Source organism: Miniopterus natalensis, chromosome X, assembly GCF_054644295.1.
Source record: "Miniopterus natalensis isolate mMinNat1 chromosome X, mMinNat1.hap1, whole genome shotgun sequence".
NCBI lineage: Eukaryota > Metazoa > Chordata > Mammalia > Chiroptera > Miniopteridae > Miniopterus > Miniopterus natalensis.
Genome location: NC_142103.1, coordinates 29,830,469 through 29,847,768, shown reverse-complemented (window position 1 = coordinate 29,847,768; position 17,300 = coordinate 29,830,469).

The window sequence follows — 17,300 nt, the reverse complement described above, 5'->3', positions numbered from 1 at the left end:
CCTGACTGGGAATTTGGTCTACACAACCTCCATGGATGAGAAAAGGAGGCTAGGGTATGCTTTGCTACTCAGTTTTTCAAAAGAAAAAAATAGAAATTTTTGTAGAATCGACCTAGCACAGGCACATAAACTGCTTTTCAATTATTCTTTAAAAGATGATTAGGCCATGCAGGCTAAGCTACTGAGCTCACCAATGCGTAATTATCCTCAGCCTCTCATAATAGAAAAATATCACAATTTTGTGGACCCAGAGTTAGTTTGACTGGATTGAACCAGATGCCCATGCAGCATCAAAAGCTGAAGCAGATTGCTCTCTTCTTTGATCACTATTGGGCATTGTTTCAGACATTCTGCTAACTTTGTTATACTTTTTTGGTGCTGTTGAACAATTTTGTGTACCAGTTGAGAGTATACTTTCTGACAAAGGTACTGGAAACTGCTGATCCCACATTCGTTGCTATACCCATATCTGAAAGCCGGTATTAAAGCATGCTAATTATTCTTTTGAATCATGCCAGAACACATAATACTGTCCATTATTTTCATAATCCCAACTCCCAGAGCAAAAGTGTATCTTTCCCTGACTTCTACTCTCTTTCACTTTCAGTGCCATCTCAATCACAGGTTTTCCTAATGCCACTGTTCTTTCCACTGCTAAATAAAACTGAGAGATTTATTCAGAGACTTTATCAAAATGATGTCTCAACAATTTTGACTCTCCCCCTTAAATTGCTACAGAACTAAATTTGTTTCAATCTCCTCCAGGCCTGGTAACTAGATGACTACATTCCCGAAATGTCAATCATTTCCATTCTTGGCAAATATGGGATCATTTGCCTAAGCTTCTGATGTAGCAGACGGAGTCTTTGCTACAATGGCTTTTCATTGTAGCTTAACTAAACAATCATTTCTCCCTTCTAGGCACTTACACAATCCCCTTTATACTTCCTTCAATCTGGCAAGAAATTAAAGTATCATCAATTTTCCCTTTCTCCCATATCTTATCTGCATATGTACCTTTTAAAATTATGTTTTATTTCCCCAACCTCCTTCCTAGAGCAACTGACTTCAATTTTCGGGTTCCCTGGCACCTAGTTGATTACAAATATATCAAAACATTTCACAGTACCAAGATTATTCCTAGACCATTCCCTTTCTCCCCACTCTCCCCCATTCTCTCTCTCCCTTTCCCCTCCCTGACCTCCTCTCTCCCCCTTTTCTTTAACAGATTCTATTCTTGAATTTGATCCTACAAGTAGTCATCAAGTTTATCCAGAGCCTCATTCCATTTCAGACTCTTTTTTCTCCCCTTACATTCTACAAGAACTAGAAATGCACACCACCATTCAACAATATCCATTATCTAGGAATTTCATCATGTTCTCTAAAATTTTGCTTGAGAATGCTTACCATTAATCAATATTCAATTACATGTAAAAAACTGAGGTGTGGCTGAAAGTGACAATTATAACATGTGCAATATTTTTGTCTATGGTTTATACCCTTTGGAAGATCTCCTTACCCTTTACATTTTTGCCACCAGCCTTTTTTTTTTTTTTTTTTTTAATATGTCTTTATTGATTTCAGAGAGAGGAAGGGAGAGGGAGAGAGAGAGAAACATCAATGATGAGAGAGTCATTGATCAGCTGTCTCCCGCACGCCCCCTGCTGGGGATCAGCCGTCTCCCGCACGCCCCCTGCTGGGGATCAGCCCGCAACCCAGGCCTGTGCCCTGACTCAGAATCGAACCCTGATCGCCTGGATCCTAGGTCAATGCTCAACCGCTGAGCCACACCGGTGGGGCATCATTTACTTTTTAAAACAAGCTTTTGATTTTGGAAAATTTTAGATTTACAGAAATGTTGCAAAGGTAGTACAGATATTCCCATTTACTCTTTACCCAGTTTCCCCTGTTTTTAGCATCTTATACAATCATGCTTCATTTGTCACAACTAAGAAAATAACATTGATACATTTCTATTAACCAAATTTGAGACTTTATTTAGTTTCACTAGTTTTTCCATTAATGCCCTTTTACCATTTGAAGATCCCACATCAAGATCGCATATTGTAACCATTTTTCTTTAGTTTTCATTGGTCTGTGACAGTTTCTCAGTCTTTGCTTGCATTTCTGCATGACTTTGGCAGTTTTGAGGAATACTTTTCCAGTGTTTTATAGTATGTCCATCAATTTGGATTTGCCTGATGTTTATCTCATGGTTAAACCGAGATTATGGGTCTAGGGAAGTAAGATCATAGAGGTGAAGTGCAGTTTTCATCCATCAATCAAATAGGTACATGTGATTAACATGTCTTATCGCTGATAATGTTAACCTTAATCACTTGGGTTAGGTAGTGTGTGCCAGGTTTCTCCATTATAAAATTAGTACTCCTCCCTTATTTCATACACTCTTCTTTGGAAGTGAGTCACTAAGTCAAGCCCCACTCAAGGGGGTGGAATTAAATTTCACCTCCTGGAAGGAAAGTCATGTATATAAATTATGCATGGGAGATTTGTCTATTCTCTGTTATTTATTCATTCATGTATTTATTTAATAATTTATATCAGCTTACAGTCATGTATAACTATTTATACCCAGGGTTAGAATCCAATACCATGTTATTTATTCTGTTCAACAAATTGTTCTGGTTTGGGTCACTGAGAACCCTCCCAGGTTGGCACCTGTGTCCCTTTGACATATCCCAATCATTTTTTGAGCACTTTCTTAACTTATGGTACTACAAGATGTGCCAGGTTCATTGCATATATCTCATGTCCTACCCTAGGATTAGCCATTTCTTCAAGGAGCCCTATATTCTTGTATTAGAGAACAGTATTAAAAACCAAGATATTGCATACCATTACTTTGCCCCTTTCTTCAGATAACCACTATCCTAAGCCTATCCAACTCCTAATGAACCTGGTATTTTTATGTTGCTTCCATCTTAGCCACATCTTTGTCAACTCTGCTGGAAAAGTGTACCGCTCCCAGCCTTGGCCTTGACATTCTCATAATCAATTGGAGCACTACTTTGCGTAAAACAAAAGCCCGTGAAGGGAAAGCAAGAAATACCAGAAATAGGAAGTTAGGGTCGACTGAGCTAAAGCACAATTTATAACCAAAGAAAAGGTCCAGAGGTAAATTAAATAAATATGCTTTACAGAAAGAATTCTGATTACTTCATAAAACATCATCTCTCACAAGACAAATGTAACCAGAACAAGTTGACTGAGGAGTCAACTAACAGACTTATATCAGTCAAAGTATTTAAATAATATAGATGTGGAAAACAATAAGCAGAAAAATTTTAGATATACACATATGGACAGAAATATTTTCAGAATATCCTTGTTAATCTTTTTTTTGCCTCCTAAATATACGAATATTTTTTGAGAGACTAAATGGTCTGTACTTTGTGGTTTAAAACATAGTCTCAGTGATGTAACATACAACATGGGGAATATAGTCAATAATATTGTAATAATAATAGATGGTGTTAGGGGTTACTAGGCTTATCAGGGGAGGATCACTTTGTAAGTTATATAAATGTCTAACCACTGCTCTGTTCACCTGAAACTAATATAATATTGGAAAAAAATTTTTAAAGGCATAACTTAGGTGTCACTGCCATGAATACTGATTAATGAATTAATGATTATCTTCAACTCCTTCAAGAGGTGTACCTACCAAACAAACCTAGGAAGGTATCTATTTAGATTTAATAAAAGAACTAAAAACTCATCAGAATACTTTTAAAAAAAAAATAGATGATTTTGATTGTGAAAGTTACATTCCTTTATGGAAAATTTTAGCTTTCTCTCTGCAATTCAACATTCTCAGTTTTGAAGTAAAAAAAGATTTTTTAGGGAAGAAAATGTTCTCCTCTTTGAAAATATTTTTCTTAGACGATTGCTGTATGAGTGTTAACAAACACTGACTAATTTTCACTTTGTATAAAAGGCAAAATGATTTTTGATTTATGCAAAGTATCTTGCAAATCCATAAAAAATAATTTTACTTGTCTTAACCTTAAAAAGCAGAAGCAAAAAGGAAGTCAGTCCTGTTTTTAACTCAGTTCCAGATTGGCAAGATCATTATTTCTTGGTTAAAGAAAACATGAAGGACCATTTTAAAGTTATTTAAGAGAAAATAGATATTTTTCTTCAGTCTTCCTGTAGATGAAGCAGACTTGAATCAAAGGGATTTTACTTGAAACCATGTGTTTGAGGCCAAGAAATAAAGCTGACAAAGTACCCCTGCTAGGAACCAGAGAGAAAACGAGAGACTTTTTAAAAGAATGAAGGTAAGGGAACTTTGAAAAATCTTATCTGTCTTTGTTATGTCCTTTTCTTAAACTATATAAGGTTAGGTTTAAGACAGGTTTCCCATTTCCTCTTCGAAACTACATGATGAACACAGATGCATAAAACACAGCATGTATTTTAAATGACATGCTGTAAACCCGTCCAAGCCAGAAAGAATGAAACAAAAGGAATAATCATGTTTTCATGGAAGCCTTCTTTCTGGAAGACTGACCAAAATTATGAATAGTGGGTTTTGTTTTTTTCCTGGGGGGGAAAAAACATTTCCATGCTCTGATGCTAATGGTGACTAACTGAGGTTGCAAAGGAAGGTGTCACATGCAGAAGGCCACCGTGCTGGAGGAGAAAGAAAAAAATGAACCTAGGGAGGCAGGAAAGGCAGCACAGAGGGGGGAACAAACAGGGCCTCATAAAAAATGAAGAATGAACCCAAAGAAATGATGGCTTTAGGAATTCAAGGGAAATGACGGTGCAAGGCGATCGCACTTGCAACTGAGCCCATGCTGACCGATAAACCGGGAACGGGATCTAAGCGGTAATAATAGCGTATATTCTTAATTTTTGTAGCTTGAGAATGAGGTGGACATTTTTGTTAAGGCTGTAAGAATTGAAAAGGAAAACATCTGACAGCTTCGAAGATGACATTGTCTACACATAACTGCACAAATTATATATGTCCAAAGAAATGGGTTGGATATTATAAATTTCACCAGTATTATTATTCCAATTTTATACTTTTTTTTTTTTAATATCTTTATTGATTTCAGAGAGAGGAAGGGAGAGGGAGAGAGAGAGAGAGAGATAGAAACATCAATGATGAGAGAGTCATTGATCGAGCCCGCAACCCGGGCCTGTGCCCTGACCGGGGATCGAACCCCGATTGCCTGGATCCCAGGTCGACGCTCAGCCGCTGAGCCACGCCCGGCCGGGCCCAATTTTATACTTTTTTAAAATTGCATTGGCATCATCTAGAGTTTTTAATATAGTCCAAAGCTTGCTTTTTAAAATGTCTTAGAGGCAAAAGAATAAGTGTAGACAAAATGTGTAACTTCCCCAGAATTAACATCTCCACAGTTCAGATAATTTGAGGCCTCCTGAGAAGAATGGAAAAGCCATCAGTTAAACAAGACATTATACTCGGGATTTGTCAGCATATGCAATATTTGTTTATTTCAGAAACAGCTATCATAAATGCCTTAGTTTTCTTCTATTGTTTTTCTCAATTGCCTCCCTTACACATACCACACAAATGTTTGGGAATTCATTCTTCCCACCTTGAATCTAAACTATCTAAATGCTGATTTTAAATAGACAAATCATATTATGTTCAATTACAAAGATGTGTTCATTTGCAGGAACACACCCATCTGAAAATAACTTGAACAAATCCAAACTAATTTCTTCTAATTCTTAGAATTTATTTGTCCATATGAGGTCAGATTATTTTTTTAAAGCCTTTACTTTGAGAAAAATATTTAAATGTTTATTTTAAATTGAGGGACACACATATAATTATAACTTCCCAATTGCTCCACAATGTTTGTAAATTTATCTATGTAATGAATATGTGTAAACATGTACATATGTTACATCCAATGTTCAATGATTGATTAATGGTTAATGTTAACCAAAGAGACTGGCTAATATTCAGTGTAGTCTGAAACTGAATAAATGGTGCTGGGAAAATGGGAAAACCACATGCAAAAAATGAAACTAGACTGCTCTTTGTCTCCATATATAAGAATTAATTCAAAATGGATCAAAGACCTAAATATAATACCTGAAACAATAAATTACATATAAAAAAAAATAGGTACTAAACTTATGGACCTTGGTCTTAGAGAAGGTTTTATTAATTTGACCCCAAAGGCAATGGAAGTAAAGGCAAAAATAAATGAATGGGACTGTATCAAACTAAAAAGCTTCTGTAGAGCAAAAGAAACCACCAATGAAACAAAAAGGCAACTAACCAAATAGGAGAAGATATTTGCAAACAACAATTCTGACAACAGATTAATATCCAAAATATATAAAGTATTCATATAACTCAACACCAAACAATTAAATTCTTTTCTTTTTCGTGATAGCCATCTTAACCAGCATGATGTGGTATCTCATTGTAGTTCAGATTTGCATTTTCCTGATGATTAGTGATGTTGGGCACCTTTCTATTTATCTCTTGCCATTTGTTTGCCTTCTTTGAAGAAATGCCTATTCAGGTCCATTTTTAAATTGGGTTATTTGTGGTTTTGCTATTGAGTTGTAAGCATTCCTTATATTTTCTGGATATTAACTGCTTATCAGATATATGGTTTGCAATTATTTTTTTTTAATTTTTCAATTACACTTGACATTCACTATTATATTATTTTCAGGTGTACAGCATAGTGGTTAGAAATTTATATTACTAAGTGATTCCCCCAATAAATCTAGTACCCCCTGAAACCACACATAGTTACGACAATATTATTGACTACATTCCCTATGCTGTAATTCATGTCCTTATGACTATTTTGTAACTGCAAATATGTACTTCTTAATCCCTTCATCTTTTCCACCCCCCCTCCTGCTCCAACCTTCCTTCCACCTGACAAACATCATTTTGTTCTCTGTATCTATGAGTTTGTTTATTTATTTTATTTTTTTAGATTCCACATATAAGCAAAATCACATGGTATTTGTCTTTCTCTGACTTATTTCACTTAGCATAGTACCTTACAGGTCCATTTATGTTGACATAAATGGCAAGTTTTCATTTTTTATGGCCAAGTAATATTCCATTGTATATATATGTTCCACTTCTCTATCTAATCATCTATTGATATGAAAAGATGTTTGATATCACTGATCATCAGAGAATTGCAAATTAAAACCACAATGAGATTTCACCTCACACCCATCAGAATGGCTGCCATCAACAAATCAACAAACAACAACTGTTGGTGAGACTATGGAGAAAAGGGAACCCTCAGGCACCGTTGGTAGGATTGTAAATTGGTTCAGCCACTATGGAAAACAGTACTGAGGTTTCCTCCAAAAAATTAAAAATAGAACTACCATATGACCTAAAAATCCCACTTCTGTGTGTATCCAAATAAAACCAAAACACTACTATGAAAAGATATATGCATCCCTATGTTCCTTGCAGCATTATTTACAATTGCCACAATATGAAAGCAAATAGTTTCTTAAGTAGGTTGCCTTTTCATTTTATTCATTGTCCCTTTGCTTGGTAGAAGTTTATAGTGTGATGTAATCACACTTGTTTATTTTTGCTTGTGTCATACTGGCTTTTGGTGTTATATCCAAAATAATCATTGCCAAAAACCAATGTCAAGGTGCTTTTTCTTTACGTTCTCTTTTGGGGGTTTTATAGTTGCAAATTTTACATTAAGCCTTTAATCTATTTTGAGTTTTTAATGTATAGGGTAAAATATGAGTCAAACTTTATTCTTTTGCATGTGGGTATCCAGTTTTCTCAGCCTCATCTATTGAAGAGACTATCTTTTTCTTCTTTTGTATTCTTGTCACCCTTGTGGAAGATTAGTTGACTGTATGTACATGCATATGTTTCTGGGTGGTCTCCATGCCTATTTTTAAGCCAGTATTACAGTGTTCGATTTGTATAGCTTTGTAATACAATTTGAAATCAGAAAGTGTGATGCCTCCAGATTTGCTCTTATTGATCAAGATTTCTTTGGTTACTCTGGGTCTTGTGAATTTTAAGATTTTTTGTTTACCATTTCTGTAAAAAATACCATTAGAATTTTGTTAAAAATTACATTGAATCTGTAGATCACTTTGAGTATTGACATTTTAACGAAGTTAATTCTTGCATTCCATGAATATAAGATACTGTTCCATTTATTTGTGCCTCTTGGATTTCTTTCACCAGCGTTTGGTAGTTTTCAGTGTACATATCTTTCAGCTGCTTGATTCAATTTATTCTTACCTACTTTATTTTTTTGATGTTATTATAAATTAGATTGTTTTCTTAATTTTGTCTTAGATACTTTTTTGTTAGTGTATTAATATATGCAACTTATTAACTTATTTTTGTATGTTGGTTTTGTATTCAGCAACTTTATTATTAGTTCAAACATTTTTTGGTGGAGTCTTTAGAGTTTTCTATATATAATATCATGTCATAGGCACACAAAGACAATTTTACTTCTTCCTTTCTGATTTGGATGCCTTCTATTTATTTTTCTTAATTCATTTTCAGGCTAAGACTTCCAGTACTATATTGAATAGAAGTGGTGTGAGTGGGTATCCTTGTCTTATACCTGATCGTATAGGAAAACCTTTGCTTTTTTTCACTGTTGAGTATGATTTTATCATATATGACCTATATTATATTGAGGTACATTCCTTCTCTGATTTGTTAAGCGTTTTGTTCATGAGTGATGTTGAATTTTGTCAGATGCTTTTTCTACAACTACTGAAATGATCGTTCGTTTTTTAAGTCTTCATTCTGTTAATAAAGTATATTACATTAACTTATTTGCATATGTTGCACCATCCTTGCATTCCCAGGATAAATCCTATTTCATTATAGTCTATCATCCTTTTAATTTGCTACTGAATTTGGTTTGCCAGTATTGTGTTGAGGATTTTTGCATCCACGTTCATCAAGGATACTGGCCTGTAATTTTCTTTTCTTGTAGTGCTTTTGTCTGGCTTTGGTATCAGGGTAATGCTATCTTCATAAAATTAGCTGAGAAGTGTTCCCTTCTTCACAGTTTTTAGAGGAGTTTGGAAAGGTTTGAAATTAATTCCTCTTTAAAGTTTTGGTAGAGTTTACCAGTAAAGCAATCTATTCCTGTGCTTTTCTTTGATAGGAGGTTTTTGAAAACTCATCCAATCACTTCTCTCTCATTCTTAGTCTAGTCAGAGTTTCTATTTTTCCATGATTCAGTCTTGGGAGGTTGTATTTTTCTAGGAATTTATCCTTTTTTTTCTAGGTTGTCCAATTGTTGCCATATAATTGTTCATAGTAGTTCTTTATAATCCATTTTATTTCTGTTGTAATGTCTCCTTTTTATTTATAATTTTGTTATTTATTTGAACCTCTCTCTTTTTTCTTAGTCCACCTAATGGTCTGTCAGTTCTGTTAATTTTTTTTTGAATTTGTTAACCTTTTCAAAAAACAGCTCTGAGTTTTGTTTCTCTTTCTATTGCTTTTCCAGTTTCTACTTCATTTATTTCTGCTATGATATTTATTATTTCTTTCATTTTCCCACTTTTGTTTTTATTTGATTCTTCTTTATCTAGTCCCTTGGGTTATAAAGTTAGGTTGTTTATTTGAGAACTTTTATTTTTCTTTTTACAGGTGTTTATCACTATAAAATTTCATCTTAGAACTGTTTTTGCTGCATGTCTTACGTTTGGTTATGTTGTATTTCCATTTGTCTCAAAATGCTGTTGATATCCCTTTTGATTTTTTTCTTTGACCATTTGTTGTTCAGGACTGTGATGTTTAATTTCCACACATTTGTGAATTTTTCAATTTTTCTCGAGTTTCATTCCATTGTGGTTGGAAAAAATATGTGATATAATTTCAGTCTTCTTAAATTTGAAAGATGTGTGTTGTGGCCTAACATGTGATCTGTCCTAGAGAATGTTCCTTATGCACTTGACAAGAGTGTACATTCTGCTGCTATTCAGTAGAATGTTCTGTATATGTTTGTTGCATGAAGATGGTATATAGAGCAATTTAAATGCTGTTTCCTCACTGATTTTCTGTCTGGATGATCTATTGATTAATAAAAGTGGGGTATTTTAATTCCCCAACTATTATTGTATTGCTGTCTATTTGTTAATATATGCTTTATGCATTTAAGTTTTTTGACCTTGGGTGCTATATATTTACAATTCTTTTATCTTCTTGATGAATTGACCCCTTCACCATTATTTATCACCTTCTTTGTCTCTTTGACAATTGTTGACTTAAGGATATTTTGTCTAATTTAAGATACTCCTGCTCTCTTTTGATTACTATTGCATGGAATATCTTTTCCCATCCATTCACTTTCAGCCTATGTGGGCCCTTAATGCTAATATAAGTCTCTTGTACTTAATTGAATCTTTTTATCCCTTCATCCTCTCTATGTCTTTTGATTGGAGAATTTAATCAATTTACATTTAAAGTAATTACTGATAGGTGAGGACTTAATATTGCCATTTTGTTAACTATTTTGTGAGTGTTTTATAGTGCATTTGTTCTTTCCTTCCATCTTGCTGTCTTCCTTTATGATTTGATTTTTGTGGGATGTTTTGATTCCTTTATCTTTAACTTTTGTTTATCTACCACACATTGTTTTTCTTTGTGATTATCATGGGCTTACATAAAACTTTTTCCCTTTTTATCTTTTTTTTATTGATGAGAGGTAGAGAGAGAAAGAGAGAGTGTGTGTGAGAGGCTGATCTGTCGTTTCACTTATTTATGCATTCATTGGTTGATATGTGCCCTGACCAGGGATCCAACATGCAACCTCGGTGTATCAGGATGACTCTCTAACCAACTGAGCTATCCAGCCAGGGCTAAAACTTCTTATATTTATAACCCTTATTTGTAAAGTAAGGAGGCTGGAGTAATTGATTTCTCTAAAATGTTTTTTGTTTTAATATTTCTATAAGTTTTTCTCTATATGAGTATGTGATTACAGTTAATTTTAGATTATTAGGTGACTTGTTAAATTCAGGAAGGACTTATATTTGAATAGAGACCTCCAGTTGATTAAGTAGGAAGTTTTGTGATAATGAAGAAAAAGTTAAGTAAGCTCCAAAGCTCCAGAAATACCTCAACACAACATATCTAAGATGGAAGTTACTATCTTCTTCCTGCCCAGAATTACTTCTATCCAGTTTAATCCATTACTTAACTTTAAAGAATCTTTGTAAAATACAAAATGAATCATGTCACTTCTCTTAAGTGATGGGCATACCGTTTCTCTTAAAGTCAAAAATTAAAAGACTTTTGTGAATGTGGATCCTTTTACATGAAGAGACTAGCAGAGGGTAAAAGGAGGAGGTCAGGTGATTGTAAAAAGTAACTGCCACATGGGGGAGAGGGGCATGAATTCTCCTAATGGACCTGTTTCCATGGCAAGAAAAAAAATGTTTTAAATTGTCCTTAGAAGAAAAATGCATAGGCTAAATAGTCCCCAGGAAAGGTAAAAGCACCTAGGACATTCCCTTAGAAAATGAAGTGAGAACAGTGACACAATTTCCCTTTCTTTCACAGAGTCCACTTGGCATAGGATATGAAGTCTGACATTTTTCTAGTCCCTGCCTACCTCTCCAGCCATAACATAAACTGCCATTTTCCTATACCCTATATTGATGTTGTGTTGAATTAACGTTCTGAACACACTCTTCTCTCTCTCACTTTCATTCTCTCTGTCTCTTACATGATTTTGTGTAACTTGCAGCAGACCCAAAGCGAAATGAGCTTCATTAAGACAGAATTCTATATGGAAAGATACTTATCTGATTCTATACAACCCAAGCCACCAAGTCCTTAGTAGTCAGGTAGGTTCTGCCCAGTGTAGGCATATTGATTTGAAAGTATCTAGAAAGTTATTTCAAAATAGAACTTTATTTGAATAACAAAAGTACTTATTGAAAATGTCAATGCACTATCAATAATAAAAAGTAAAAATAATTTACTCTGAATGGACAAATATCAACATCCATAAGTAACTGAGAGTGGGTTTGTTTAACAGCCTTTAGGTTTCCTCACTAAGGAAGAGCTAATAATTCATATAATGGTTTAAAGTGGTTATTGGACTGGTTTAGTCTAGGCTGATTTCTCTTTTGTGTCCAATATTAATCTCATTGCATATAATTTGTTCTCTGAAATAGATTCTTCTTCTTAAAATTTGTTTTATTTTATATTTATTTTTATTTTCAAATAGCATCAGGTAAATTTATTTCTTTATTTCCAAGTACGCCTGAAACAAATACAGAATAATGTTAAATGGAATAAATCCTTTTTGCGGCAGTTTCTAATTACAAATCAGAAATTTCTTGTCATTTGCTTAAGACCTTTGAATACTCAATATTTACTCATCAATTTCACCCAAAGGCTTTGCCTCCTTCCAATATGACCTGCAAATTTGCAGTCGATTTTGGAAGATCTTGGGCTCTTTAACCTAAAGACTGTGCACCTGCCTTCTCATGAGTGCACAGAGTCTCTCAGACATATTGCTGTCTCACATGTACGGTGACAGGAAGGACATTCTGACTCCCTTTGCAATCTTAACCGGGCCTTGGAGAACGGGTAGAACTGAAAGGGATGAAGAAGGAGAAAAAGAATATTCCAAGGAGGGGGGAGTAGAATAAACAGAAGCAGGAATGCAGAGATGTCCTTGACAATTGAATAAAGCAGTAAGGAGGCAGGTAGGAATGGAGTAGAGGGTTCATATTCAGGGAAAGCGGTGTGAAAGCTCCCCCCGTGCTCACCCTGCCAAGCGTGCTCTCTCCTTGCCTTTTTATCCAACTCTTACAAGCTGATGCTTTCCGTTAGAATCCTTTTTCTACATAGCAAATCTGGGTTAAGTATCTTTTAATGCACCACCTCGGCACCCTTTTCTTCCCTAGCAAATAATTCGTATCTGATAGCTATTTTCTAACAATTTATTTGTCATTTCCCCTGTACCAGTAGTTCTCAAACTTCAGCGTGTATCAGAACCACCTAGAGCAAGTGTCAAAAAATGACTGTTCAAGGACTGAATCCAGCCCAGCTTCCTACCTATAAATAAAGCTTTATTGGAGCACAGCCTCATATTTTTACATATTGTCTATGGCTGTTACAACATAGTGACAGGGACTTATGGCCCACAAAGCCTAAAATATGTACTGTATATCCTTTAATTAAAAATAGTTTGCAGATGGCTGAATTAAAGGGCTTGTTAAACAGATTGCTGAGCCTCACATCTAGAGTTTCTGATTTAGTAAGCTATGAATAGGGCCCAATAATGGGCCTTTCTAACAAGCTCCCAGGTGATACTGATTTTGATGCTGCTAGTCTGGAATAAAATTCTGAGAAACACTGCCCTAGACCAATTAATATTAATTAGCTAAACATTAGAGTCATCTGCAGAGATTTTACATATTGATATGTCCATCCCACACCTAGACCAGTTAAATCAGAATTACTAGAGGTGTGCCTGGCTGGCATTACTCAGTGGTTGTGCTTCGACCTATGATCCAGGAGATCCCAGTTTGATTTCCCATCAGGGTACATGCCTGGATTGTGGGCTGATCCCCAGTGGGGGGCGTGCAGGAGGCAGCCGATTCATGACTCTCATCATTGATGTTTCTCTCTCTCCCTCTCCCTACCTCTTTCTGAAATCAATAAAAACATATAAAAGAAGAATTACTAGAGGTTATACTCAGATTTAAGTACATTTTTCAACTCTCCAGGTGATTCTAATATGTGGTCTAGCCTGAGAACTCTTGCCCTTAAGTAGGCTCCCTGCTGTAGATTTAGGCAAGTGCCTGGTGTTTTATAAGTGCTACAGTAAATGATTTGTAAATAAATTAATACTTTTTCAGGAAAGTAAAATTATGAGTAGAACTCAAAATTTGATCTGGCAATCCACTATTTCATTTAATTGGATAACCAACTTCCTCTACTTTCACCCTCCTCAAGAATGCAGCCACATTTAAAAAGCAATATGACAGGCTCTGGCCCGTGTGGCTCAGTTGGTTGGGCATCACCCCATGCACCAAAAGGTTGCTGGTTCTATTCAAGACCAGGATATATGCCTGGGTTGCGAATGTGCCCCGGCCTCTCTCGCATCGATGTTTCTCTCTTCTCCCTTTCTCTCTCTCTAAAAATCAATAAACTATTTTTTAAAAGTAAATAAAAAAAATAAAAAGCAATATGACAGGCAGACCACCAGGCTGCCACACAGCTCAGCAGATTTAACAAGAAGTGAGGAAGAACACAACTAACTGACTCAGTCGTTTCTAGGCAGCAAACTGGAATTTGGCCAGTTCCCCAAGACACTAAATCCAACAAAAGAGTACATGTTTAATTTGTGATGGGCATACCGTTTCTCTTAAAGTCAAAAATTAAAAGACTTTTGTGAATGTGGATCCTTTTACATGAAGAGACTAGCAGAGGGTAAAAGGAGGAGGTCAGATGATTGTAAAAAGTAACTGCCACATGGGGGAGAGGGGCATGAATTCTCCTAATTGGCCTGTTTCCATGGTAAGAAAAAAAATGTTTTAAATTGTCCTTAGAAGAAAAATGCATAGGCTAAATAGTCCCCAGGAAAGGTAAAAGCACCTAGGACATTCCCTTAGAAAATGAAGTGAGAACAGTGACACAATTTCCCTTTCTTTCATAGAGTCCACTAGGCTTTGCGCATCAAATGACTGCCTTTGAAAACACTGTTGCAATAACCAGTTCAGGCGGGCAGCAAGCAGGGTGAGAGAGCAGAGGGCAAGGGGAAGAGGGTAGAAGGAAGCCAAGCTATACGCTGCCCATTCTCTGAAGTTTGGGAGATAAGATGGAAGAAAGACCAATGAACTGTAAGGAATTATAATGAAATAAATACTAAACAAAGAGAAAACCAAGACTGAAAGTGAAAGACATTCTGAACATGGGGGAAGAAAAAGGCAGTAACAGACAGAATAGCATGGGGCAGGGAGGGGGCACCAAGCTGAGAGAACAGGAAAGCTATCACAAAAACTAAAGAAAACTTCAGACAGATAGATTAATAGATGGATGATAGATAGATGATATAGATGATAGATAGATGATAGATAGATGATAGATATAGATAGATGATAGATAGATAGATGATAGATAGATGATAGATAGATAGATGATAGATAGATAGATGATAGATGATAGATAGATAGATAGATGATAGATAGATAGATAGATAGATAGATAGATAGATAGATAGATGATAGATAGATAGATAGATAGATGATAGATAGATAGATAGATAGATAGATAGATAGATAGATAGATGATAGATGATAGATAGATAGATAGATGATAGATGATAGATAGATAGATGATAGATAGATGATAGATAGATGATAGATAGATAGATAGATGGTAGATAGATAGATAGATAGATAGATAGATAGATAGATAGATAGATAGATAGATAGATGATAGATAGATGATAGATATAGATAGATAGATAGATAGATAGATAGATAGATAGATAGATAGATGATGATAGATAGATAAATAGATAGATGATATAGATGATAGATGATAGATGATAGATATAGATAGATGATGATAGATATAGATGATAGATAGATAGATAGATAGATAGATAGATAGATAGATAGATAGATAGATAGATAGATGATAGATAGATATAGATGATAGATTAGATAGATAGATGATAGATGATAGATAGATAGATGATAGATAGATGATAAATAGATAGATGACGATGATAGATAGATGATAGATAGATAGATAGATAGATAGATAGATAGATAGATGATAGATAGATGATAGATAGATATAGATAGATGATAGATAGATAGATAGATAGATAGATAGATAGATAGATAGATAGATAGATAGATAGATGATAGATAGAGGATAGGTAGATATAGATAGATAATAGATAGATAGATATAGATAGATGATAGATAGATGATAGATAGATGATGATAGATAGATAGATAGATAGATAGATAGATAGATAGATGATAGATAGATGATATAGATAGATGATAGATTAGATAGATGATAGATAGATAGATGATAGATAGATAGATGATAGATAGATAGATAGATGATAGATAGATAGATAGATAGATAGATAGATAGATAGATAGATAGATAGATGATAGATAGATAGATAGATAGATGATAGATAGATAGATAGATAGATATAGATAGATGATAGATGATAGATAGTTATAGATGATAGATGATAGATGATAGATAGATATAGATGATAGATGATAGATGATAGATAGATATAGATAGATGATAGATAGATAGATGATAGATAGATGATAGATAGATAGATAGATAGATAGATAGATAGATAGATAGATAGATGATAGATGATAAATAGATAGATGGATAGATAGATAGATGATAGATAGATAGATAGATAGATAGATAGATAGATAGATAGATAGATAGATAGATAGAGATAGATAGATAGATAGATAGATAGATAGATAGATAGATAGATAGATAGATAGATAGATATAGATAGATAGATGGATAGATAGATAGATGATAGGCGCTATATCTCTACATAGATATATTTATATAGACAGTTATATGTTTTATTTTCCTCAGAGTAATAGCAGCAAAGGAAAGCAGGCTTCTTTCAATGAAGCAATGTCCCAAAGCCCTAGAAATAAATAGTTGCCTCAGGCTCTGAATCAGAGATTTAGGAGCCAGATAAATTAGCTAGCCATCCCTGAGCCTCAAATCACTGATTGCTGTTTATACCTCAGGTTTCAACACCTGAGTTAAATAATTCACTCTTGAGATTATTCCCAAGTCCAAAGTAAATGAGAGAATCTTTTCATGTATTTTGCAACACTTTCATCTTAGTTAATGATGGTTCTATTTAATCATATTATGTTAGACAATGGGGCAAATTTGGAAATGCTATTTCTGACAACCTTACATAAAATATTAACTTTATTCACTGGGAGTCTTCTTCTTTAAGTTAAAAAAAATACCTAAAACTCTATGTTGTGCTCTTATCATAAACTATTAAATTTACACTGCAGAAAGAAATTTTTCAGAGGCTGAATCTACACTAGCTCATGGCAAATTTTAGTATTTAGAGACTCATACACGTAGCAGGGTTTGGCTTTATATGTAGTTATATGCTATTTTTTAAGACAGCATATAAACATGTAAACAATATAGCAATACAAAATAGAAATAAAACTGTGATAAAATCTGGAAAAAGGAAAATAATTGCAGAAAAATAAGATAAAATGGGGAGTGAAAC